Consider the following 24,208-nt stretch of genomic DNA (forward strand, 5'->3'; position numbering starts at 1 on the left):
GTGGGCCCCATAAGTTGGGGGGATGGCAGTATGTCCACTTGCTGTCTTCAGGTCCTAGGCTGCGTGCGCGTCCCTTCCTGTTCTTCCTTCTTCTTCCTCACGCTCTCTCCTGGTCTCCATCTGTTCTCGTTGTTTTCTTCCTTCTTCTCTCATCTGCTTGTGCATTCGTGCATTCATTCCATCAGCGTTTACTGGGCACCTTGTACCAGGCGAGCATGCAAACTCTGCCCTCAAGAGCCTGCAGCCCAGGGCTCAGGGCACATCAGTGGGGTTGATCAGGCATGAAATAAGATCAAAATGGAGGAAGGAGCTGCCCGAGCATGGGGACGGGGGGAGTGGGGGCTAGCCCTTCTGAAGTCACAGGGGATTCTCCATGAGGAGCTGGCTTTGTGCTGAGTCGTCTAGATGAATAGGAATCTTCCGAGTGGACAGGCATTCCAGAAAGGCACATTGCACATGGGAAGCAAGGGAAATGGGCCAGGCCATGTCCTGAGGGGATGAGGTTTGTTATTCCTGGGGCAGCAAGCAGCTCTGAGGGTGTCAAGAGACGGAACTCAGCATGGCAGGAGCATGGGGAGTGGTAGGCATGAGCCTGCAGGCTGTCCATCCTGCAGACCTGGGACTGCAGTCTATGGTTGGTTTATAGCTCAAGGGAGATGCCAAACCTGCTGTGTAGATTAACAGATAACTTCCAGTGACCAGCTGCCTCGGGGACATCACTTCTGACATTCCTTATGTGGGTTTCTTATAACCCTCACAGCAACCCTGCATGGGGTACGTGATTAGCTCTGTTACAGGAACAAGAAAGCTGAGGATCAGAGAGGTGGAGTCGGTCACCTGAGGTTAGCATCTGGTCAGTGGGTGACGTGAGGCTGAGACCCCTGGCATGCTTCCTCCCTCACACTGGCGGCCCCCTCTGTGTGTGGTGAGCCACAGGGATTGTGTGTGGATGGTGGTAGCGGTGTGTGGTGTGTGGCCACACGGCTGTGGCTGGAGGCTTTGGGGACCTGAAGTGTTGATTAGCATTGGCTGGCCTCAGCCTTCTCAGTTAAACATGCACAAGCCTGCTGTCTGTCACTGCCACCTCCGCGAGCCACTGCTGAGGTGTAGGTTCACGTGGCAGCCACAGAGGTGGGCTGCAGGGCAGACAGAGCTGCGTGGGATTCCCCACGCAGTGGCCTTACCTTTTGTTGCTCAGTTTCCTCATCTTTAAAGTGAAGGGAATAATAGCGTCTACCTTAAAGAGTTTTTAGATAAACCGCTTAAAACATAGCAATTACGTCACGACTGCCAAGAAGTATGAGTTATCATCATTGGATACTGTAAAATGTTTAGCGTGCAAACCTATAAAATATCCCCTCAATGGAATGATCTTATGGTCTAGCTGGGAAAGTAATCTGTAATTCAAAAATAAAAATAAAACTAAACTCTGTACAGAGATTCACAAGTGGATGATAGAGTCTACTGTACACATTCAGGAACGCGGAGCGAACACAACGTGGGGACCCTGCAGAAAGTGTTTAGGGGAAGAATGGGACTTGAACGAGAGTCCAGGGGCGTTAGGTAATGAGAGAGGAAGGGAGAGAATGCTCTAGAAAGGAACAGTACCAGGTGAGGGTGTCTATGATGTATTTGGAAGCGACCTCCTGTGCCAGTCAGGCTGAAATACCGGGTTTGTGTGGAAGACTATGGGGTGAACTGTGGAGAAAACGGATGAAACAAGGTGGCGGGTCAGTGTCATCCCATAAGTCAACTAGAGTTAACTCGGTGGCTTTTTGTACGATGAACTGAAGTCAAGAAGAAATTGGAAGCAAGGATGAAACAAGTGAAGTACACCCTTCTGTGTTTAATCACAACTTTGTCAACGCAGCGACTCATCTCCATTCACGGGCGTCGCGTGGTTCTGGGCATGCCATTGAATCTATCCAGCCAGGGCTGAGGAAGCCTGGCTGACCCTGAGCTTCGGCCTTTTAGTTTTGTTCCTTTGCAGGCAGAAACAACTAGGAAATGAGCCTCGTATTTTGGGAGGTAAAAGTATTCTACTCTGAGATCTTTGCAGTTTAATTTCCCTAATTATTTTGGATAATCAAAAATTTGCATTTTTTCCCCCAATTTTCAAATCAACTTTAGATGTATATGCCCTTAAATGTATCTTTTAGGAAGAGTAGCATCTTGTTGCCTCAGGAACCGTGTTTGACAAAATTCTTATTTGTGCTGTACATTTCAATGACGAAGAAAGTTCACTGCCCCCGCCCCCCGTGGAAAATGCTTTTATCAGTTAAAAAACATACACACATAGAAAGAGTTAGTAGAAGTCACTACGTTTTAAGAGCCCAAGGTTGATATTAGCAGAACTTAACATATTCCCTCTCAAAATAAGATCATCGTTGGAAAAACTATAAATAATTCCCGTTTATTTTCAGACTGCGTTTGTTGTTGGTAGCACTTTAGGATTTACTATAATGAAAGACAACCGTTGTGTTTTGAAAAAGCGTTCCCCACTTGGGCTAACAAAGAGACTCAGCACACAGCCCGGATGGAACGCTCTTTCTCCGCGCAGGCACCAGGTGGCGCCAAGCCGCAGGTCCTTCACCTGGATTCGTTCATTATTTTAAAAACGAATTTGGGAATGATGGCTGCTGGCATTCTGGGCTCACTAAAATTTGGGTAACGTTTCCAGTTGTGGATAGGAGGGTCAAAGGCTGTGTTTAATGTCTTTCCAGGCGTGACTCTCATCAGTGGTTGGAGTTGGAAGGCTATCTTCCCTCCCAATTCTTGACTTTGGTGGGGGGCGAGGGAAGCAGCCTGCTGCTTAGGCGGTCCTGGGCAGAATCTGGACGCCTGCACCAGCTGCCTTACTGTTTTTCCGTTGTGCTTCCCTTTAACCTGTAGAAAAGTCACTAAGAGTGACTTACCCTAAAGCGTTAGTGACTTAACTTCACTAGAGAAATAGCCGCAAAAAATAATGTCAGATGCATAGGGTTAGGTTGCTAGTGGATTTTTAACTCTCAGCGACAAAGCAGTTGAGAAGCTATGTTTAAGATTTACATTTACTTTTTTTACCTCTAACCTTTCCAGTATAATTTTTATGTGGACAGATAATAAAAATATACATTTTGTATAATGAATACTTCTTATCAAGGCAAATTTGGTTTTGCTTGTTTTCACAAGAATAGTAAAATTGAGATCGGCCACCCTGAGCTTATAGTGAACAAAAAAGAAATTTTTGGGGGGTTTGATTTGAACTCTGAGAGGAACAGCATAAGAAATGGAACAGGAAAAGACCTCTGAATATCCAGGACGCTGTAATTGACGTATTTGAATCTGAAAACACTGTTTATCCTTGCAGCTAATGCAGGGTAATATACACCGCCAGTGCTTCAAACAAACAGGGTAAATGCCGCTGCTGAAATTACAGCTTCTGCTCACATTCTTTCAGCTTATCCTTTATTTTTATAAAAATATTCCTCTTGCTGAACATATATTTTGAGATTAAGTAACGTCTTTTCTTTCTCAGAGCAGAATATTTCTCACCCCTCTGTTCTCAAGACAGATGAGCGCTTTATAAAGAGGACTCTGCAGTGGCGAGGAGGATGGGATGACAGGCAAAGGACTTAGGAGTAGGAGACAGCTCCATTCCCTCAACCACTCATCCAAAGATGTTTAATGAGCACCTACTGTGTGCCAGGCATTGTGCCAGCCAACGGGGATGTCATAGTTGGTAATAAATGAGGAGAGATGAGTTCATTGGTGCGATGCTCTGACCAGTGGAATCAGAGGAAGGGCAGGGGCAGGGTGGGCCAGGTTCAAAGACATTTTGGAAGAAGAATCTGCAGAACACAGTGATCTTTTGGAAACAGGGCAGGGATGTGAATGAGCACGTGATGTCCCCATGGGTTGATCTTCCCCAGGGTTTAAAATCCTCAAGAATAAGGAATGTATGCGTGTGTGATAATGGTCTCCACGACGGGGGAGAATCATGTCAGCGCACCTCCATGTTAACTCTGCTCACGTAGGGGCCACGTCTTCAGCACCACAAAGCCTTAAGCATGCATATCTGGCCCCTCCTACCCCCTCCCTGTTGAGGTGGAATAAAGGCCCATGCTTCTCATAGTATGGGAACAGAACTAAGTCCTTTGTTCTATTATTTGACATGTATTGACTCAATCATTCGATGAGTACTGATGAAGTGTGTTCTAAGCTTGTACCAGGCTAGGTCTTCTACTACAGTCCCACCCTTACAAACCTTGCCAAGCTGTGCCACCTGCAAGCTTCCTGACCCTGGGCATCCCTCATCCCTTCACTTCCATTGGTAAAGATGAGATGTGGAAAGAATGTGGAGTGGTCCTCGCCACCTAGTAGGAATTTAGTGAATATCAGTTCTCTTCATTCACAAGCACTTAACAGGCCAGGTCCTGAACAAAAGACAAATCAAATGGAAAGAGGCTCATACCACGTTCCGGCCTGGCAGAGTGAGAGCGGCTCCTGGAACAGGATCCCACGTCAGCTTTCAGCTTTTCTGCTTTTTCTTCTTCTCAGGCCTTTTAGGATGTGGGTCTTGTTTGTAAAGCTTCTGACAGAGAGAGCCAAGTGGCCTGTCCTTGCTCTATGGGCTGGGAAGCGATGAGTGATTGCCGAAGAGGTTTTTTTTCTCAGCGAAGGGCAGGGGCAAAGGAGAGAAGAAAGAAAGGGCCCTGTGCCGTGAAGGAGTGTGCTCACCTTCTGCCGCTGGCGCTCACATCGGTGTCGTCCTCGGCGTGCATGGGAGATGCTGCTGCGGGTTCCAGCCTCTCCCTGTGCTGTGAAGGAGTGTGCTCACCTTCTGCCGCTGGCGCTCACATCGGTGTCGTCCTCGGCGTGCATGGGAGACGCTGCTGCAGGTTCCAGCCTCTCTCTGTGCTCTCACTGCCTGACTCTGGCCTCGACCACTGAGTTCCGGTGTTAACAGTGACTCTCAAAGGAAGATCTTGCTGAACTGTTCTCCGTCTCAACTACATGATCCTGCGGCCCTCAGGATGGAGGATTTTGATCTTTGATTCCAGTGTCCGGGAATCTTGCTTATTGTCAACCCCATGCAGAGAACCACAGAAAACAGGATTTGATGGAGTCTAGGCCCAGCCATCCGAGGCAGTGAGTACACAGTAAGTGTGGTGAGTTAGGCCGTCCCCGCACTGCTATAAAGAAATAATCTGAGACTGGGTAATTGATAAAGAAAAGAGGTCTACTTGGCTCATGGCTCTGCAGGCTGTGCAGGGAGCATGGTGCTGGCATCTGCTTGGCTTCTGGGGAGGCCTCAGGAAACTTACAATCATGGCGGAAGGGGAAGCAGGCCAGTCTTACATGACGGGAGCAGGAGCCAGAGGGGAGCTGCCACACTTTTAAATGACCAGATCTCGTGAGAGCTCCCTCACTGTCACGAGGACAGCACTGGGGATGGTGCTAAACCGCTCATGAGAAACCACCCCTGTGTCCAGTCCCTCCCACCAGGCCCCACCTCCAACACCAGGGATTACATTTCACTGTGAGGCTTGTGGGGGACACACATCCAAACTATATAAAGTGGACAGGACAGCTGGAGTGGCAGGTGTTGGGGAGATGAAGGAGGGTGTCCGGGGACCCTGGAGTAGGCTGGAGGGCATCCATGGAGGCGGGGAGCTGAGCGGGGCTTGTGGAGGCGGGGCTCCTGCTGACTTTCATGGAGCAACTGGGTGGGCCATCCCTGCTAGTCTGCTGAACTGTGGGATGCGAGTGGCTTTTCTGTTGGGCCACATTAATGGTATTGAGCTCAAGGCTGAGAGCACAGGAAGAACCCTGAGAAGCCTTTTATGGGGACCTGTCCCATCCAGGGCCTATGCATGAGTAGCTGCCATGTGCATGCCGTGATGACCGTCACCCCCAAGAGGATATCCTTGCGGCCCCACAGGTCGCCACCCTCCTGGCGCAGCACACCTCCCAGTCTTTTGGGCTTTGCCCGGATGTCTTGCTGGTACCTACAGTTCAGGAGAAACGCCATCATACAGAAACCACTGCAGAGAAATTTCACAGAGTGCACTGTCCCTCTGGCTCAGTGAACAGTTGATATTGGATGATCCATGGCAAAAATGCCTCGTCTTAATCAGTGAACACCTTGTGTTCTTAGAAGTTCTTAGAAGTTCTTTATAGCAGTTTACTTTGCAAGCTGGAGGGGCCTTAGAACTGACCTATTGTTGCTGAGTTTTGTGACTTTTCTACTCTGCCATCCTGACTTTGCCTCTCACCACTTTAAGAATTCCAACCATTCCAGCCAGGAAAACCCACTTGAGCTTTTCAGCTACCAACAGCAAAGACATACACAGAGCTGCCCTCAGCTCCTAGAGAAGGAGAAACCTTTGCATGTGCCCTCTTGTTCTCCTGGGTACCAAGTGTTTTACTTTAATTACTAATTTACCATAGGACCCAGGGATTTGTCTGTTACCTCTCTTTGTCTTGTAGATCAGGAATGTGGTTTTAACAGTTTATTTGTTACAACAAAATTCCATTATAAGAGAACCCATAGAATTTGTTTTTGTTTTATTTGTAGGGATTTAGACCATATAATGAGTCCCTTTATAAATGGGTTTAGATAACACAGCATAGGAGTAGCTTTTGTCTCCAAGAGACTGGAGGAATAATAAAATGTAGTCACTACTAAATTATGTCATGGACTGAAGTAGATTTTTACCATTAATTGGATCTAGGCCCTCTGACCTTTTCGCAGGAAGCAAACTAAAGGTATAATAATTTTTACAAGGATGAGCTTTCTGCACTTCCAGTAATTTTTTTTTAGAACACTGAAATGATTTCTGGACATTGAAGGAACTCTGACTTACTGTTCTTGAGATAAACAGAGCTTTGAATTTCAAGGATGTCACATTTTTCTTTCTCTCTCTCCATGCCCTCTGTCTCCACAACGTGAAGATAGTATAGGCAAATGAACTCAAAGATAACCTGCATTCAGGAACAAAAATCAAGTTGAATCACATTTCTATTTCTACTGGTTAGGTTTTAAAATGATCTCATTCTGTTTCTTCCCAAGAACATCAAGATAAATAGAAGCAAATTACATTTGGCAAATCTGAATGTATATAGTCAGTGGCACTCTTTTTTCTTCTGAGATTAAATACTTTTTATAAAACTCAGAAAACTCTGAAACTAAAATGTTGAAAGGAGGCTGAAAAACAGGAACCTCCGGGAGGGCTTTCCAGGCATCGCAGGGCTGAGAAGCAAGAGGAGGTTGTAGGTGAGCGTGAGCCCGTTGAGTTCATGGTTCATTTTTTTGTATCTTTTTCAGTTCTGTCTTTTGCCTGCTTTCTGCCCCATGTGTCGGTGGGGCCACTACTGTTCTTACCAGCTCTGCTAAACACTGTCCATTGGTTCAACATTTTTGTCATTTTTAAAATGATGTTTACAAGTCAGTTGATAGAACGGAACAAATATGGTGGGTGATTCACAGCCTGTCATTAACATGCTGAAAGGGAGACTTTTCTAAGTTTAATAATAGGGTGACTGGATCACATGCTAGGTCCGTAAGAGGTGCTTAGTAAAAAAAATTTTTTTTTTTTAGATGGAGTCTTGCTCTGTTGCCCAGGCTGGAGTGCAGTGGTGCAATCCTAGGTCATTGCAATCTCCGCCTCCTGGGTTCAAGTGATTCTCTTGCCTCAGCCTCCTGAGTAGTTGGGATTACAGGTGCCCACCACCACGTACGGTTAATTTTTGTATTTTTCTTAGAGATGGAGTTTCATCATATTGCCAGCCTCATTTTGAACTTCTGACCGCATGTGATCTGCCCGCCTCAGCCTCCCAAAGTGCTGGGATTACAGGCATGAGCCACCGTGCCCCGGACTGCTTAGTAAATTTTTAGTAACAGTCTAACACAGCTACTGTATAAAGAATACATGCCTTTCCAGTACAGTAAGCTGAGTCCTGCTCTGTGAAGGTGGGGACGGCGTTGGAGCTTCAGTTTGAACCATCTGACAGAACCGATCAGATCACTGTTCAGTTATTTATAAATTTAAATAAGAAAACCAAATAATTTAACCTTTAGATGCGAAATAATTGCCTTGCACTAATACTATAGAATCTCTCATTTAAGGACTATTGTATGGAAGGTTAGAGCTAATCGTTTTGTTTTACGATTTAATATGCAAAAACTGTGTCTCTTGGGCATATACTTAATCCATGTATTTTATGAAATTATTTCCAAGACATGGATGCATCTTTTTCTATGCCTTCTTTGTGCAGCTGCGGAAAGATAATTAGCAACATATAGAAAGTATTTTGAAAGTAGAGACGTGATAAGCAATCACTCGTACTTCTGCCGAACTGTCCCGGGCTGTTTGTAAGTGGCATCGACAACATGTTGACGACGTGGTTGGTGCTTTATTGGAAGTAAAGATGGGTGATCTTTGAATGAAGTTATTAATGATGTGACAGAAATCTTGAAAGCCTCTCATTTCAATGGGAAGCCATAGTCAAAGCCCTGCACTCACAAGTCAGCTGCCAGGACGCGGCTTCGAGCACAGGCCACGGCGCCTGGGGACGCCGGCTGCGCCCATACGGAGGAGCAGAAGCATTGACGCTGCCAGTCTCAATCTTTTTGCCTAGAACCCTAACAGGAGAGTGTGGTACATGGCCAATGGTTTTCCTATCAGGTTAGAGCTTTCTTTTTCTAGTTTGGCATTGAATTAGTATAGATACGATTGTGCTAGAGAGTGATCAAAAGATTTCATTTTATGCTAAGTCTTGCTCTCACCACTCCCATGGTGCAGGGGACCTGATGGAGAAAGGGTAGGTGCGGATGTGTGAGCCAGGCCGAGGGGGCAAGGCGAAGCTGGGGGACCTAGCAGAGTCTCCAGGGCTGGAGGGTGGCACACGGAGCAAATAACCATTTATTCCTGAAATTCCAGTATTCTTCAGTGGTGTTCCAGCCCCACATCTCCGCTAAAGAAAAACGTTTCAGGTGGACTAAACATGAGGGAAGCACTCCCTTAAAACAAAGAGAAAGTCACCTCCCAGGAAGTGATGCGGAAACTCCATCCACCGAGTCGCGCATGGCGGCTGAACAGTGAACAGTGACTGTAGCAGCCATGAGTCCCGGGGTCACCCCAGGAGGAACGGCGGCTCCTCCCTCCTTCTTCAGCATGTCTCGGGCCATGGTGTCACTGAGAGTGATTGTCCTTATGTTCTTACATAATCAGATCGTGCAGGTAATAGGAGCTCTGTCCTTTTAAAAATAATTTGAGGGAAATGTTTTTTGGAGAGGATTGGAACAATCGCTCCTTGGGTTTCTTCTGCTTTACTGCACAGACACCATTTCCTAGCAGCTTACTGAGTCCCGATGGATCGAGAACCATGATGTCAGGGTAACCGTCCTCATTTGCTCTGTGTTCACATTTATTTTGGTTACCCAGATATTCACCTCTGCTCCTCCGAGTCAGTGAGCTGATACTGTATTTTTTGTCAATTTAGAACACTGCATGAGAAAGCAAAATTCTGGCTTCCCCGCACCTGCTCACTTCTGCGATTAACATCCACAAACAATTCACTTCTGAGCAAGAAGGGCCCGCTCCTCTGTGATTTTCTGCAGCACACTGGTCCTGAAGCGGCAGGTATGTCCCCTGTTGTTGATGGGGTAGCCTCATCTATGTTTATGCTGTTTAATTGTGTGAGTTCCCTGTAATCTGTAAGAAGAGAGCCGCCTGTCCCGCGCCGTGAAGCGCCCGAGACAGCCGCTCGTTATGCTCCGGTTCAGACTGTTAACGCTGTAAAAACAACAATCTCGGTTTGAAGGGAGATGAGCGGAGCTTATTCGATTAAAAGGAAGCGAAGTATTTTAAGTGGCTGGTGGGTGAGGGGAAGGCAGGTACAGCCGCGGTATCTGATAGGTGGGGTCTTAGCCGGTGTTGACAGCTGAGGTTTAGGAGAAAATGCTGGGAGTGAAGAATGCCATTCTCTTCCCAAACATCCAGCTATTTGTTTGAATATTATCGGCATTTTCAAGAGAGGTTTTCAAACATGTGCAGAGCTTCAAATGTGTAGTCCTTCAGTTCGGCTTTTTGAAGCCTTGGGAAGTCCCGTGTGGCGACCGCAGCCGGACATTTTATTACAAAAATAACCTGCAGGTAAAAGGTAAAGTGAAGGGGTTTTCCCCACTAACTTTTACAACTATGTTTTGATGCTAAATTTGTTACTCTTTAATACACACATACACACACATATGTATTCACTTACGTGCTTGTAATCTAGAAATCATGACTCGTAATTTATCATAAATGGGGTAAATAGGTGCTGTGCTGTTATAAACGCCATTGGACGCTTAGCTATTTATGTTTTCCTCGGCTTGGCACACGCACCATCTGGTGTTCTTTTTAACCGCATTACCTTCGCATAAAGGGAAATAATTAGCACACACAGATTTTGAGTTTTAGAAAAAGCTAATATTTCAGAGAAAATACTCCTCTCCTTTACATAATCAAGCTGGAGGTAGGCATGCGTTCATTCACTCATTCACTCACTCAGCAGGTATGAGAGGTGGGCACAGGGCACCTGCTGTGTGCCAGGCACTGTTTGGGTGTTTAGGAAATGTTAAACATACAGAGATCAAATCTAAGCTTAATAGAAATCAGGTTTTCATTTGAAGATACAGTAAATAAGCGAATAAGTGCTGTGCCCATTCAATCAGCCGGTCATGAGTGCTGCGAAGACAGATAGAGTCAGGGCGTGCCGGGTGGGATGGGGGCTGAGGGTGGCCTGGGCCTGGCAGGGCAGAGGCTGCAGGAGCGTGGGCGTCCCCTGGCTCTGGGGAGACGTACCTGCTGGGTGGCTGCAGGTGCTGTGGAGAGAGGCCATGTGGCAGGGGCAGAGGGAGCAGAACATGCCCTTGCCCAGGCCAGCGGGCAGTGTCGTGGGCACAGAACCACAGTGAGCAGGAGCTCTGAGGGTCGTGCCTAGCAGAGACAGGGCTGATCTGAGCTTGGAAATGGTGCTCTGGCTTCTCTCTCTCTCTTTTTTATTGTGGTAAAATTGGCACAACATGGAAGATGCCATTGTTGCTGTGCTGCGACGTTAAGGACATTCACACCGTTGTGCAGGCATCAGCACCATCATCTCCAGAACATTCTTGTCTTCCCTGAAACTCTGTCCCCATCAAACACTCACTCCCCATCCTCCTGCCAGCTCCTGGCACCCACCTTTCCATTCTGTCTCTCTGAATTTGATGACTCTGGGGACCGCATACGAGTGGATCAGACAGCGTTTGTCGTTTGGCGACTGACTTCTTTCGCTGAGCATCAGGGTTCATCCCTGCTGTGATGTGTGTCAGGATTTCCTTTCTTTCTAAGGCTGAGGAATAGTCCCCCATCTAGACGGAGCATGTCTGGTTTATCCCTTCATCTGTTGATGGACACTTAGGTGGCATCCACCTTTTGTCTATTGAAAGTAATGTTGCCACAAACATGTGTTTGAGTCCTGGCTTTCCTTTCCTTTGGATGCGCACCCAGAAGTGGAAGTGCTGGGTCCTGTGGTGACTCTGTGTGATGTCGTGAAGGATTGTCACACCGTTTTCCACAGAGGTTGCATTACACCGTTTTACATTCCTGCCAGCCGTGCATAAGGCTTGGGTGTCTCCGCATCCTCACCAATGCTTATTTTCTCTCTCTCTGTGTGTGTGTGTGTGTGTGTGTGTGTGTGTGTGTGTGTGTTTTAATAAACTGGCTTCTCTATGGGACAAGATGGCAGGGCCAAGGTCCAGGGGCAGGAGCAGCCGTCCGGGTGGGAGCTGAGGTGCTGAGTGGTGGTCGTCTCCTGGGACGGTGGGAGGTGGGGCACAGGCATTGCGTTACTGCTTGGTTAGACGCTGGGTTGAGAGAAAGGGAAACACTGGGAGGGGTCCAGTGTTTTTGACCTGAACAACGGACAGGAAGGCATTTCCGCTGCTGTGAGGGACGTGGAAAGAGCAGCTGGGGGCAGGAGGGCCAGAGGGCTGGAGCTGGACGCGTTCCGTCTGAGATGCTGTTTGGCCGAGGATGTGGTGGGGATGGGTCGGGGTTGAGTGGCAGGTGGACGAGTGGGATTGGTCGTCGAGGCATTTCCGCTGCATGTACAAATGCAGTCTACTGTGAACCGTCTTCATCCGGCTACGAGACGAGGAAAGTATCTCCGGTCACATCCCGGCCCAGCCAGCAGAATGACACACAGAAAGCCCCTGACCGGGTGCAGCGCGGGCGGGTGGCTACTCGGCGGCGGCGTTAGGAGAGGCTCCTCCTTGGGAGGCTGCGGCCTTGGTCCTCCGGTGCTCCCCCGCTCTCTCACCTCGTGGTCTTCCCTCCCTTCTTTCCCCCTAATCGCCCCTCTTCCCCCAGCTGGCAGCTGAATCCCGAGGGCTGAGGTCTTTCTCTTGTAGGGCTCACAGAAACCTTTTATTCTCAGTCGCAGTGATTTCCATTTCACAGTCCCAAGCTGTGGCCAGGAGCCACTGATTCTTAATTATGGGGACTCTTCCCTGAACCTGACGAACGTGAGTGTCTTCCCGTCAGCCCTACGTTCACAGCCTGACGGCTCTCGGGGTGTCAGCCATGTGGGAATGAGGGGAACATGGCGCAGGTCATGGAACCCACCCATGTGACTTCCTGGCTGGAACCCTCCCTGGAGCCGGAGCAGTCTCCAGTCCCCCTACCCGTGCGTCTCCCTCCCCTCCTTTCTGGGCCTCCCTCCGGCCATCTCCCTGCAGGAGATGATGTCATGATACCCAGTTCTTCCCACCTCTTCCCTGCGCTCCCACCGCCACCGAGGACCTTCCCAGGTTTCCAGGGCACTCCCAGACCTGCCCCCTCCGTAAGATCTCTTCTCATCACCACGGCCTGCATTCTTTCCCACCTCTCTGAAATCTCAAAGCTTTGTTGCTGCTGCCGGTTTCAAGCCGTCTGATCACGTAATCATGTTGTTTTGTGGGAAGGCCTTGCTCTTTGACTCGGACGGGCAGGGCTTCTGAGGACAGAGGTCACGTCTGCGATTTGTCTGGTCTGCTGGTTTTCTGGCCCCGTGGTGGGCAGATCAGAACAGGCTCCTCCAGTGTTGTTGAAGGAGAGACAGGGCCTACGCTTCAGACACACACCTTGCACGTGGGGGTGTCCCACATTTTCTTTCACATAAATACGTGGCTCCTTATCGGGCATTATAGGGGAAATCATAACAGAAGCAAGATTACCCTGAAATATGGCCCACAGTTCTTGGTGACTACGGTCATCTTTCTGCCAGTAGTTGTTAAATCCGATGTCGCTACAAGTGTCTGGATGTGAAAACAAAGAGCTCCTCGCGGGGGCTTTAACCTGGCCCCATGCTCCCATAGAGACCTGGCCGTGGGCTAGGGCTAGCCTGGTCTGTACATTTTGGAAGGCAGCAGGACTGGCCCTGTCCTGCTCTTGCATTTTCACCAGGATCAGATGTTTGGGGACACGGATGCTGGTGTGTTGGAGGAATGTGTGTCTTTGGTTGGAGGGAGAACTTGGTGGCCGTGTCTTAGAAGCTGGGTGTGTGCTCCGGTCATCCGGGGGAGGCCGGGTAGTGTGAGGGCAGGAAGCAACGCCTCTCAACACTGCCCCGGGTGTGCGCCTTCATCTCAGGCCACGTAGGGCCACTGCAGTGCAGCACCCAGATCTCCTCCAGGAAAAAGGACGGATCCTCCAGCTCTCGGGAATGCTGCCAGTAGGCAGCACTTGCCATCTGCATTCCCTGGGAACCGCTTCAGGTGAGGGGACAGACCTGGCCAAGGGAACCTCTCCTTGGAGAAACCCACAGTCAGTGACAGAGAGAAGCAGCTGGGCACAGGTCTGGTCTCTTGTCCCAAGAGGGAGAATGCTGGTGGCCGCGGGGTCGGTAGAAGCCTCCCTGAAACTGCAGTCCCCCCCTCCTCCTCCTGCAGGCTCTGGGATTCCAGAGGCCATCCTAGCACACTGCCTGCATGCCAGCCTCCTGCACATGGTTCACTTCCTGTGGAACCCACGCGGATGGCCCTAAGGCATCTTGGCTGTTCACCCCCCAACAGCATCTCGAATTTGCCTTCGTGAATTTGCCAAGCACCACCTTGGCCTTCAAGCCTGCCTCCCGCCAGGAGTCAGCATGGGCACTCACATGGAGTTCAGCTGTGAATCACTCTGGGTGCTGCAGTTCATCTAAATTCAGTAACACATACACAAAAACCGGGTCTCGCAGGGGCCTTGCACAGGTACACATGAGTCGTGAGTCTTCTGGGTTCCAGATGATGCCACACATCTTTAGCACTCCCCTGGCACACCCCAGCCGCAGCATCTGCCCGTGCCTCTGTGGGGAGATGCTCTCAGGGCACCCTGACGGTGTTGTGGGTCTCATCCTGGTGGCTGGCACCTCACCCCTTCTCTAAGACCGGGCTCAGGGCTTTGCCTTTCCTATTGGATCTGATGCTGTTTAATCAGCTAGAATTCTTTTTCCTTTAAATTGATGAGCACAGTTCCTCATGCAGTTTTGTTGCACTACGAGTTCCTTGCGGGCAGAGCCTGTGTTTTATGTACCCGAGCACGCCCCTGGGCACCTGACTTGCCACTTAGTCCATAGCAGGCACTCACACCTGCCTCCTGAAAGAGGAAGAGAATGCTGAGGTCGGGCTGCACCAGCTCCCAGCCTGAGCTTGGCAGGTAGAAATGCCTTCTGTGGTTACCAAGGCAGGTTAATGTTCGGTAAGAATTCCTTTCAAACGCCTTCCAGTCTCCTGGAAATTCTATACACGAACAGTAACCTGCCAGGGATCAGATTGCAAGCCAAAAGTCGTCCTATGAGGGTGAATAGAGTTCTCAAAGTTTTATTTAGTAACCTCCCTTTACAAAGCTATTTTTTTTCCTAAGTGAGAAACAAAACCAGAATTCTAACTCCGAGTTAAACCTAAGCAAACAGTGGTGAACACAATGGATTATGGAGCTGTAACCCGAGCCGGGCCCGACCCTGAGCAAATGGCGCCACCAGCAGAGTGTGTGTTTGATGCTCTCTCCCTCCCGTGGGCTCCACTGCACCCTCATCCAGGCTCCCTCACAGGCATCTCCGTGAACTTCAAAGCTGGAACTCCACCCACAGCTGAGCTGCACCCAGACAGAGACGCGGGCGGAGCTTTCTGCGGAACCCAGATTAGCAGCTCACGGACGCAGCGTTAATTTGCTCTTGCTGCTGGCTGGTTTTGAACTCGGTATCTCAGTTTTCTCTCTGTGTCACCGGCTTTGAACTTCAATGCCTCAGTGCCTGCATTCTCTCTTTACAACCGACTGCGCCCCAGGACCCGAGGGCCCTGCGAAGCCAGCCACCACCTGCTGCACTGAGCCTGGCTCAGCACCCCTAGACGGACACCTCGGACCCCGCGTGGGATGGAGACCCTTACCGGCAGTCCTCATGCACCTCTCTGAAGCCCAGGACAGAGCAAAAGGAGGTGGAGCTGAGAAAGCGGGATCACCCTGCGTCTGTCCTGGGATTCTGGGCTTGTCCATTCACTCACCGAAAAAGGAAGCTTAGCTCCCCGATGGTTCAAAACATGTGTGCCTTTTCCCCTCAACTCCTCATTTTCTTTTCCTGACCAGCCTCCAGTTGTCTGATGAGTAAGTGTGACTTGCCAATAGTGATAATCCCTTTTGTAGGGTGCATGCTTCCAAAGTAGTGGGTGCCTTTCCAGAGGGTGTCACTTTATCCACCCAGGCCTCATTTTCACAGAGATTCAGAACAGAAAATAATTTTGGTGGCTTTTAGTTCTTTTCAAATGATAGGCACACAGCTAGCTACCTCTTCTACCTGAGTAAAGTGGAGATCCCAAGCTCAGGGGAAATGAGGGCTGAGGAACGCACACTTGGAGAGCTTGAATTACAAAATAAGAAAACTAAACTCAATGGCAACTTGCAAATGAAATAAAAATGAACAGATACCTAGATTTTCCCCTGCTAATCCCAGAAATGTTATGATTGGAAAACCAAGCTATAACCAGCATCCCAGAATTCTGGACCTAGATGTGACTCCACCTCATCATTTTAAAGATGAGGAAACTGAGGAGCTGAAGGGTCAAACACCCACGGTCAGGGCGTGTGGGAGTGGGTGGCAGGCAGGACCAGGTTCTGCTGGTTTCTGGCCATAACTCCAGGGCTCTCAAGGGGCAGAACAGGGTGGTGGCGCTTTGTCAGGCGGGCCACAGCTGCCCATAGCCCACTGTAACCTCGGTCCGCTCCTACTTCTGACGCAGGGCCACCGGAATGTCGTCCACACGAGAGTGGGCTATTTGTTTTGCCCACTGATGGATCCCAGTGCCTGCACTCATGCCTGCCACAGTGTGTTGGGTGAACGTCTGGGGGTCTCTGAACACACCCCGAGTCCTCCTGCCTCCATGCTGCAGATGGGCTGACTCCTAATCCTTCCCACCTCTCCAGAACCTATTTCCTTCCTGAAGTTTCAGCTCAGATTTCCTCGTGCGCGATCATCATTCTGAAATGTTTCCTGCTCTCCCTCTGGACCCCTGTGCCTGGTGATGTGAAGTTGTCTTGTTCTCTAACCGTGTGACAGGTGCTCAGAAACATGTCTCATGTACCCACGATGCTGCCCATCGACACCTGCTTGTTGGTGGATTGGACTTGTCAAGGAAGAGCTGCACAAGGTTCCTTCTCTGGGGGCCCTTTGGGCTTTGCTTTAAGAGTGGAGGTGCTGAGTCTCTGGGTCTAACAGAATAGAGGACGCATTGCCCAGCAGGGGCAAGTGCTGGAGGAGAGACCCTACAGCCACTGTGATGGAAACTGAAGACGGGCTGAAAGGACCGCTTCAGCTCCTGAAGGGAAGACAGGACTACCTTTCAAGGCAGTAATTCAAAGCAATGTCAAGGCCGGGTGCTGGCAGAGTCTCAGCGTTTTTGGCTGCAGCAATCAGCCCCATGCAGACAAGGACATAGTTATGAAGAGCCAGGATGCAGATCTCAAAGAACTGAGAAGAGCAGAACTCCCATGTTCCTGACGACCAGGCTGGAGGTGGACCCGGGAGAGGGAGGATTTGGGATGATGAGCTGGCCAGGCCGTTCTATTAAGAGTCTTCTGATTCTTCTGTATTTCTTAGCATTATAATTTCAATCCTAATGACTTTCGTCAATCTAATGAGTCATAGTGATTAAGAGCCCTTGAAAATCGTGAATCCTCCGATGAAAACCTCAGAGCACACACGTTTTCCGTGTGGCGCCATCTTTATTTCCACGGTCATCACAGAAATTCCTGAGTGGACAGTCAGCGGCTCTGCTGGCCCGAGGGCTTTGGAAGGAGGACTCCGTCTGCCTCTTTAAAGCCCAGGGCCATGGTTTACCCTGTGGAACTCACAGCTGAAGGTAACCGCAGGTGGTTCCCTCGCTATGCTGAGGAGGCTGCGGCTGCAGAGGGCCAGTGTCTTGCTGGAGACCTCATCTCCTCTCACCGGTGCTGGCGATGTCCTCCTGAGGTCTGGCTCATGGCCTGTTTGGGTTCCTCCCTGGCCCTTTCTTTCTTTGCCCTCCCTGCTGGACGCTGCCCCGAGAGCTTGGCTACAGACTGGCGGCACACCCAGCCTGTCCCTTCTGTCCACTCCAGACCTTCTCCGGCCTCCTCCCTCTGTCTGAGGCTTTGTCATCTGGGAAGGTCTGGCTGGTGTCATTCTCCCTGGCCTACAGTTGCTTAGTTTTCATTTTACCCCACACAGATTTAGAGCGCTAATAACTCCTCTCCCACCTGTCGCTAGTGCCACACCCGGAATTATTCCTGGGCTCTCAGCCGAAGCAGCTCTGTCCTGAGGGCAGGGGCCACACCTCCTTTGGAATCCTGGCTGTATCCATTTGGTCAATACCTGACTGATACTTCAGCATGAGCTGCCTAAAGTAACAACTGAATTTTCTCTGTAAAATATAAGATCATAACTCATAACTCATGTGCTCGTGCAAAAGACGGACCTTGTGGAAAACAAGCTTTTCTCTACTCCAGAGGCCTGTGTCCTTTCTGCAATGGGATTCAGGGAGCGCCAGGGCTCTGCGTGCCTCCTGCAGTCTTGTTCTTCTTCTTTTTTTTTTTGAGAGGGAATTTGGCTCTTGTCGCCCAGGCTGGAGTGCAATGGCACGATCTTGGCTCACCACAACCTCCACCTCCTGGGTTCAAGCAATTCTCCTGCCTCAGCCTCCAAAGTAGCTGGGATTACAGGCATGCGCCACCACACCTGGCTAATTTTGTATTTTTAGTAGAGACGGGGTTTCTTCATGTTGGCCAGGCTGTTCTTGAACTCCCGACCTCAGGTGATCTTCCCACCTTGGCTTCCCAAAGTGCTGGGATTAGAGGCATGAGCCACCCCGCCCGGCCAGTCTTGTCCTTATTCTTAAAAGGATTACCTTTCAGGACTCAGCCACTTCCCTCTGTCCCCTCTTCCCATGCCTGTTGGGGCAGTGGGTGAACCGGTGGCCCACTTTTCGTGTCCTGTGAACTCCGTGGCCCCTTGTCCCACTGTCCCTTTCCTGTGTGGCTCCAGCCTTTCAGCCTCCACAGTCTATTGCTGTGTGGTTTTGTGACATGGAAACACGTATCCATTACACATGGAATTGACAACATTAAGCCATTTAAGCTAATAATACATTGCACTTAAGTGCCTCACAATTCACCCATCAACCTGGGGAGGCTTTGCAGTCCTGACCTGGAATCGAAAGCCGGGATATGTTACCAAGGCTTTGATGCTGGAGTGGAGTCAGAAGTCTCCAGCTTTGTAAATGACTAGACGAGAGAGCCAAGTTCTTGACGTGGACTTGCTCCAGTCAGCAACGATGTCTGACTTCCTGTGTGCCGCGTGTTTAAAGGCCCTTCCTCAGTTCCGAGTGGGCTCTTGGTACAGTCTGCTGAGAGGGGCGGGGTGAACGGGACAGATCTCAGTTTATCGGTGTGCAAAACACAGGGAGAGAGAGGAATGTGCTTTTCCCGAGGGAAGTCCCTGGGGCTCTGGCCGTGAGCATGGCTCACGCGAGACACCTCACGGATGCCATCTGAGGCAGCCTGACCCACCCCACTCCTTCAGCCAGCAGGACAGAGCCCTCTCCGTGGACCATGTGTGGTGCTTAAGAGTGAGGCAGTCAAAACAAATCCCAGCTCCCAAATTTGGAGGAGTCCTCTTCTCGCCTCTAATGGCACACGGGCAAATCTGCGCTATGCACGAGCTACGTTCTCTCTTCCAGGCAGATACCCTTCTAGGATCAGCCTCTGTGGGTCCCACTGCAAACTTCGGAATTGTGTTGTTGCTGTTATCATTCTCCTCTGGCCTCCAAAAACACATCACATACGGTCACATTTTACCCCCATGCGTGCCCACGCACATAGAAAACCCCGCCCAAGTCACAACTGCGCCTCACGCTGAGAAAGTTCTGCCTCAGTTTCTATAACCCCACAAGAGTTTTTACACTTTTAGGAAGGGATTGCACACAATATTATAAGCCGTAATTACTTTTAGTAATTTACCCATCCCTGATCAAGATCAGCAGCGTCAACGCAATGCTCTCCGGCTGCTCAGTTTCCCCAAAAGGACTTTTAGAATATTTGGCTGAATCTTTCAGGGGCCTGCTAAGACCGAATGCGGCTCACGCAACTGCACAGCACTTTGACATGACCAAAACTGCATCAGTTCTAAAGCTGAAGGCTCCCTACCGTCATGTTTATTTGGTAATTGTGAGCCACCGAAAGGATGGATTTGCTGAAGCGTCTGAGCCCGTAGGCATTTCACCAGCCTTCCCTTTGCTGCCCCGTGGGTGAGAGGCGCTGAGCGCCTGCACGGAGGCCATGGAGGCACGGGCCCATTGCATTGAGGCGTGTTTCAGCTTTCTTGGCTGACTTTCATTTTGACAAGGAGTTTGACACCTGAAAGCTCCGAGCTTCAGAATCTTGTTCTAAGCTGCCGTGCGCTTGCTCTTTGCCCTTGGGAAAGTTACTTATCCTTGTGGAGCTCAATTTCCTCATCTGTGCAAGGGTGATACAGCTATAAGCCACCCCATGGGGTCTGTGAAAACCACAAGATAGCATCTGAAATAGCATTTGAGAAAACACAGAGCATTTGGGAAACCATAGGGCGTTCATGAAATGTGAGGATTGCAATGAAGTGGAATCATGCATGCGTTTAATTTATGTCATTTCAACTCCATTGCTCTGGGAGAGGCACCATTCAAACAGGGCCCAGGTTCCTCCTGCCGTTGCCTTGGGCTCCCTGCTTGAGTTGGTCCCGTGGGCCTCAGGGGGCTCCGTACCCTTGTGCCTGTGGTAGCACGAGTGTCTCACGGAGTCACCTGCAGTGCCAGGGCCCAGAGACACCCGTCTCCCTACACCCACGACTCCCCACATGCATGTCAACCACTCTGTCTACCCACTACTGCATCAGTGATCTGTGGAGTTTTGGGGAGATTGTCATTTTCAACACCTCCACCTTGTTTATTTGCTCACAGCTGACTCAGCTCTTCTGAACGTTTCCAGATCCATGGGTTCTGGATTGCTGGGGCTTCATGTTAGAATTTCTGAAACAGGTTTCATAGATCCAGTAAGGAGTTCTGAGTCACAGTCAGAAAGACAGTGTGACACCTCCAGATAGAGCCTGACTCATGAGTAAAGAAAATCACCAGGCAATTCCTTCTCGAGTCTCCTTTGCTTGCTCAATGGAATTCCTTATACAGAAGTAAAAGCTTTGGTCTCCACCAGGGGATTAGGTCCAAGCAAAACAGCAGCTCCAAAGTCATGAAAGGGAAGAAAAGGCCTTGGAAGGAATTATATATATATATATGTTTGCATCGAAATAACTGTTATGAAGAAACCAGAACTTATTGAACTCCTTTACAACCATTTTATGGAAGAATTGGGTATGGGCTGAGCAATCTTTTCCGGAGCTCCAGGGCCCCAAAAGTCTTTATCTCCCCTTGACTTAGTGCCACACTTAGAAATGCGTCGACTGGGTGTGGTGGCTCACGCCTGTAATCCCAGCGCTTTGGGAGGCTGAGGTGGGTAGATCACCTGAAGTCAGGAGTTTGAGACCAGCCTGACCAATATGGTGAAACCCCGTCTCTCCTAAAAATACAAAAAATTAGCTGGGCATGGTGGTGCGTTCCTGTAGTCCTAGCTACTCGGGAGGCTGAGGCACAACAATCACTTGAACCTGGGAGATGGAGATTGCAGTGAGCTGAGATTGTGCCGCTGCACTCCAGCCTGGGTGGCAAGAGCAAAACTCCTTCTCAATGATAATAATAATAATAATAAGTGTCAGTGATACTCCCTGCAGCAATGGACTTGGAAGACAAACATCTGTGAACATGAGGGTGGTGGTGACTTAGATGTTTTCACCCTGAGCGCGTACGATGCTAGAAGGCAGGGGTTGTTAAACGGATGCTACGGATGTGAACACAGTGAAAGGAAACATGGATGCTGCAGAGGAATGCCAGCCTAGCAGACACGCCTGTGGCTGCCTCACCTCTGTTCCCGTGGACACGTTTGCGTTGTGTCCTTTGAACACCGAGAGGAGGAAAGCATTCTGCACATACAAGTTTAACTAAGGACATGCGTAGGGCAAGCAGGAATATGGGAGTTTTTCATGCAAATTAAAGATATGCTTCCTAGAATCAGAAGAAGTTGAAGAACTAAAAAAGTAATTGATGCTTGAGTCTGAGTGTGTTCTTGCCTCCTGAAAATGACCATCTGTTGCTAAATACATCATGAACACATCTGAACCACAGGACGACGTAGTATACAGCATAACAGAGAAATAATTCATGTTCTTATGATTTATAGTCAATTAGCATTTCAACAAAGGCTTGGCATCCATGGGAGACCCACAGAATATGGAAAAGGAAGCCGTTTTCCTAATAGTGTGAGGCTATTCATTTTTTAGTTAGGCAAATTGATAATGAAAAATTAATTGCTACCTTAACTGTCCTTGTTCACGTAGTCAACTGAAGATCCTGAAAACCACCTTCCGACGGGCAGCAAAGTGAAGCGAGCACACTCGGTTGTCTCCCTCCAGATCAGGGAATTCAGTGGATCACAGTTCGTCCCTTTTGCAGTCGCTGGACAAAAGTCTGTTCACGTCAGGAATGCCTGAACAGAAGGCTGGTTCTCAGGCCTTTGGAGAACCGTCCAAGATGCCCAGGATGCAGCCCACAGTTTAGCTTACCCCATTGAGGACTTCCGCCAGGCAGGAGATGCCCCGTGGCCCCTGTAATGTGCATGGGTTTCAGTGTTTGTCTTTCCACCATGGCCTGTGGCAGAGGGCGCTTTGGCACTGTGCACGCTAAATGCACTGAAAAGAAATCGTCACCACAATCAGAAGTCCTCTGCTGCTACAGTGATAAAAACCGACTAATAGGAAACGTAGCTGGAGGCTTCTGTAACATCAGCCCATATATCGTCAATGCTCCTTCATTCTCCTTTCTTAACATTCTTCTTTCTGCAGTGTGTGTGCTCAGTAAAGGATGATTCTCTTCTGGGGGCGTTTGGATGATGTTCGCAGCAATCCTCTCTCACATTTTCAGTTCTCGCCTCCAACCCGAGCAGGCTGCTCTCCCTCCATTTCCAGGGAACCGTGTATATTTATTCCCCACGTTGAAACTTTTCCGTGTTTCTCTTGGCCATACAGCCCATCCTCTACCCTCTGACTCTCCAACCCTTACGACGTTGCTCGGCGGCTCTGGGAGTGCCTCTTTTCCATCCCCAGGTCGTGTGTTCCTTCCTTCTACAAGTGACTGTGATCACTTTTATGATGACTTTGCTCTGGTTTGTAGCAGCTTTCTCCAGCCACACCTTTCCCTGACTGTAACTGAAGCTTCTGAAGATGGGGAATTTGGTTTCTGTCTCCCCTGGTGTCAGCAGGGTGCTGTGCACTTAGTTAAGGCTGAAAATTGTTGACTGAATGGTTGGTTTCTGTGAGTATCTGCCAAGCTGTGTTTAGTGATATATGCTAGAAACACATATCTTCAGGGAACCTGTTTGCAGGCCTGTGTTTTGAAAGTGTCTGTCTCTCTCACTGTCTCTTACACACACCCCACCAGTGTCAGTATCACGGAGCCTTTGTAAGGCATTGCAGGGAATCAGAGCTGTCCTCAGTCAGCCCCATCCCTGCATCACTCTGCTTCGCACAATGTCTGCCCACTGCATCCCTGCTGCTGCTTCTGCTCCGTAACTGAATACTTGTTGACAGTCTGTTGTATTCCAGAAAGTGTTCCGGGTAGTGAGGACACACCATTGCACAGGACAGAGGAGGTCTGTGTTCCCAATGTGCTTAGAGTCTATTGGGTGAGCTCAGCAACTAATAAGGAAGCAAATAAATAATCGGTTTGCACTGGGATGAGCACTGGGCTTCCCCTCTCCTGCAAAATACCAGCACAATGTGATGAGGGAGAGGTCTGGGTGGTCAAGGAGGGCCTCTGTGCGGACGGGACATGTGGGTTGAGGTTTCTATGTCCAGAGGAACCATGTCAGTGAAGAAACGAAAGAACATTCCAGGCAGAGGGATCAAGGCCAAGGATCCTTTGTGGCAGCTTAGAAGAAGTGAAAACTTTAAGCATGGATGAAACTGGAAAACCATCATCATTCTCAGCAAACTGACACAAGAACAGAAAACCAAACACCACGTGTTCTCACTCATAAGGGATAGTTGAACAATAAGAACACAAGGACACAGGGAGGGGAACATCGCACACTGGGGCCTGGGGGGTGGGGGCTAGGGGAGGAATAGCAGGGGGTCGGGGGATTGGGGAGGGATAGCATTAGGAGAAATACCTAATGTAGATGATGGGGCCGTGAACGTAGCAAACCACTACCATGGCACGTGTATACCTATGTAACGAACCTGCATGATCTGCACATGTACCCCAGAACTTAAAGTATAATAAAATAAATAAACAAATAAAAAGAAAACATTAAGCCTACTTTACTCATGTACATGCAGGCAATATCCTAACGGAATGTTAGTTTCCTTAATCCAGTAGTGCATTATAAATGCATCCTGGTTTAGCACGGTTCATTTCAGGAAAACGAGACTGTTTTATCATTAGATATTTCTCTAAGTAATTCACCATATTAATGTACCAAATGATAATTACTTCATTAGATGCAGGAAAAGCATTTGCTGAAGTTCAACATTTACTTATGATGAACCTTCTCAGAAGCTAGGAATAGAAAGA

This window comes from Aotus nancymaae, unplaced genomic scaffold, assembly GCF_030222135.1.
Source record: "Aotus nancymaae isolate 86718 unplaced genomic scaffold, 86718_ANA_hifiasm-v0.15.2.pri h1tg000002l, whole genome shotgun sequence".
In the NCBI taxonomy this organism is placed as follows: domain Eukaryota; kingdom Metazoa; phylum Chordata; class Mammalia; order Primates; family Aotidae; genus Aotus; species Aotus nancymaae.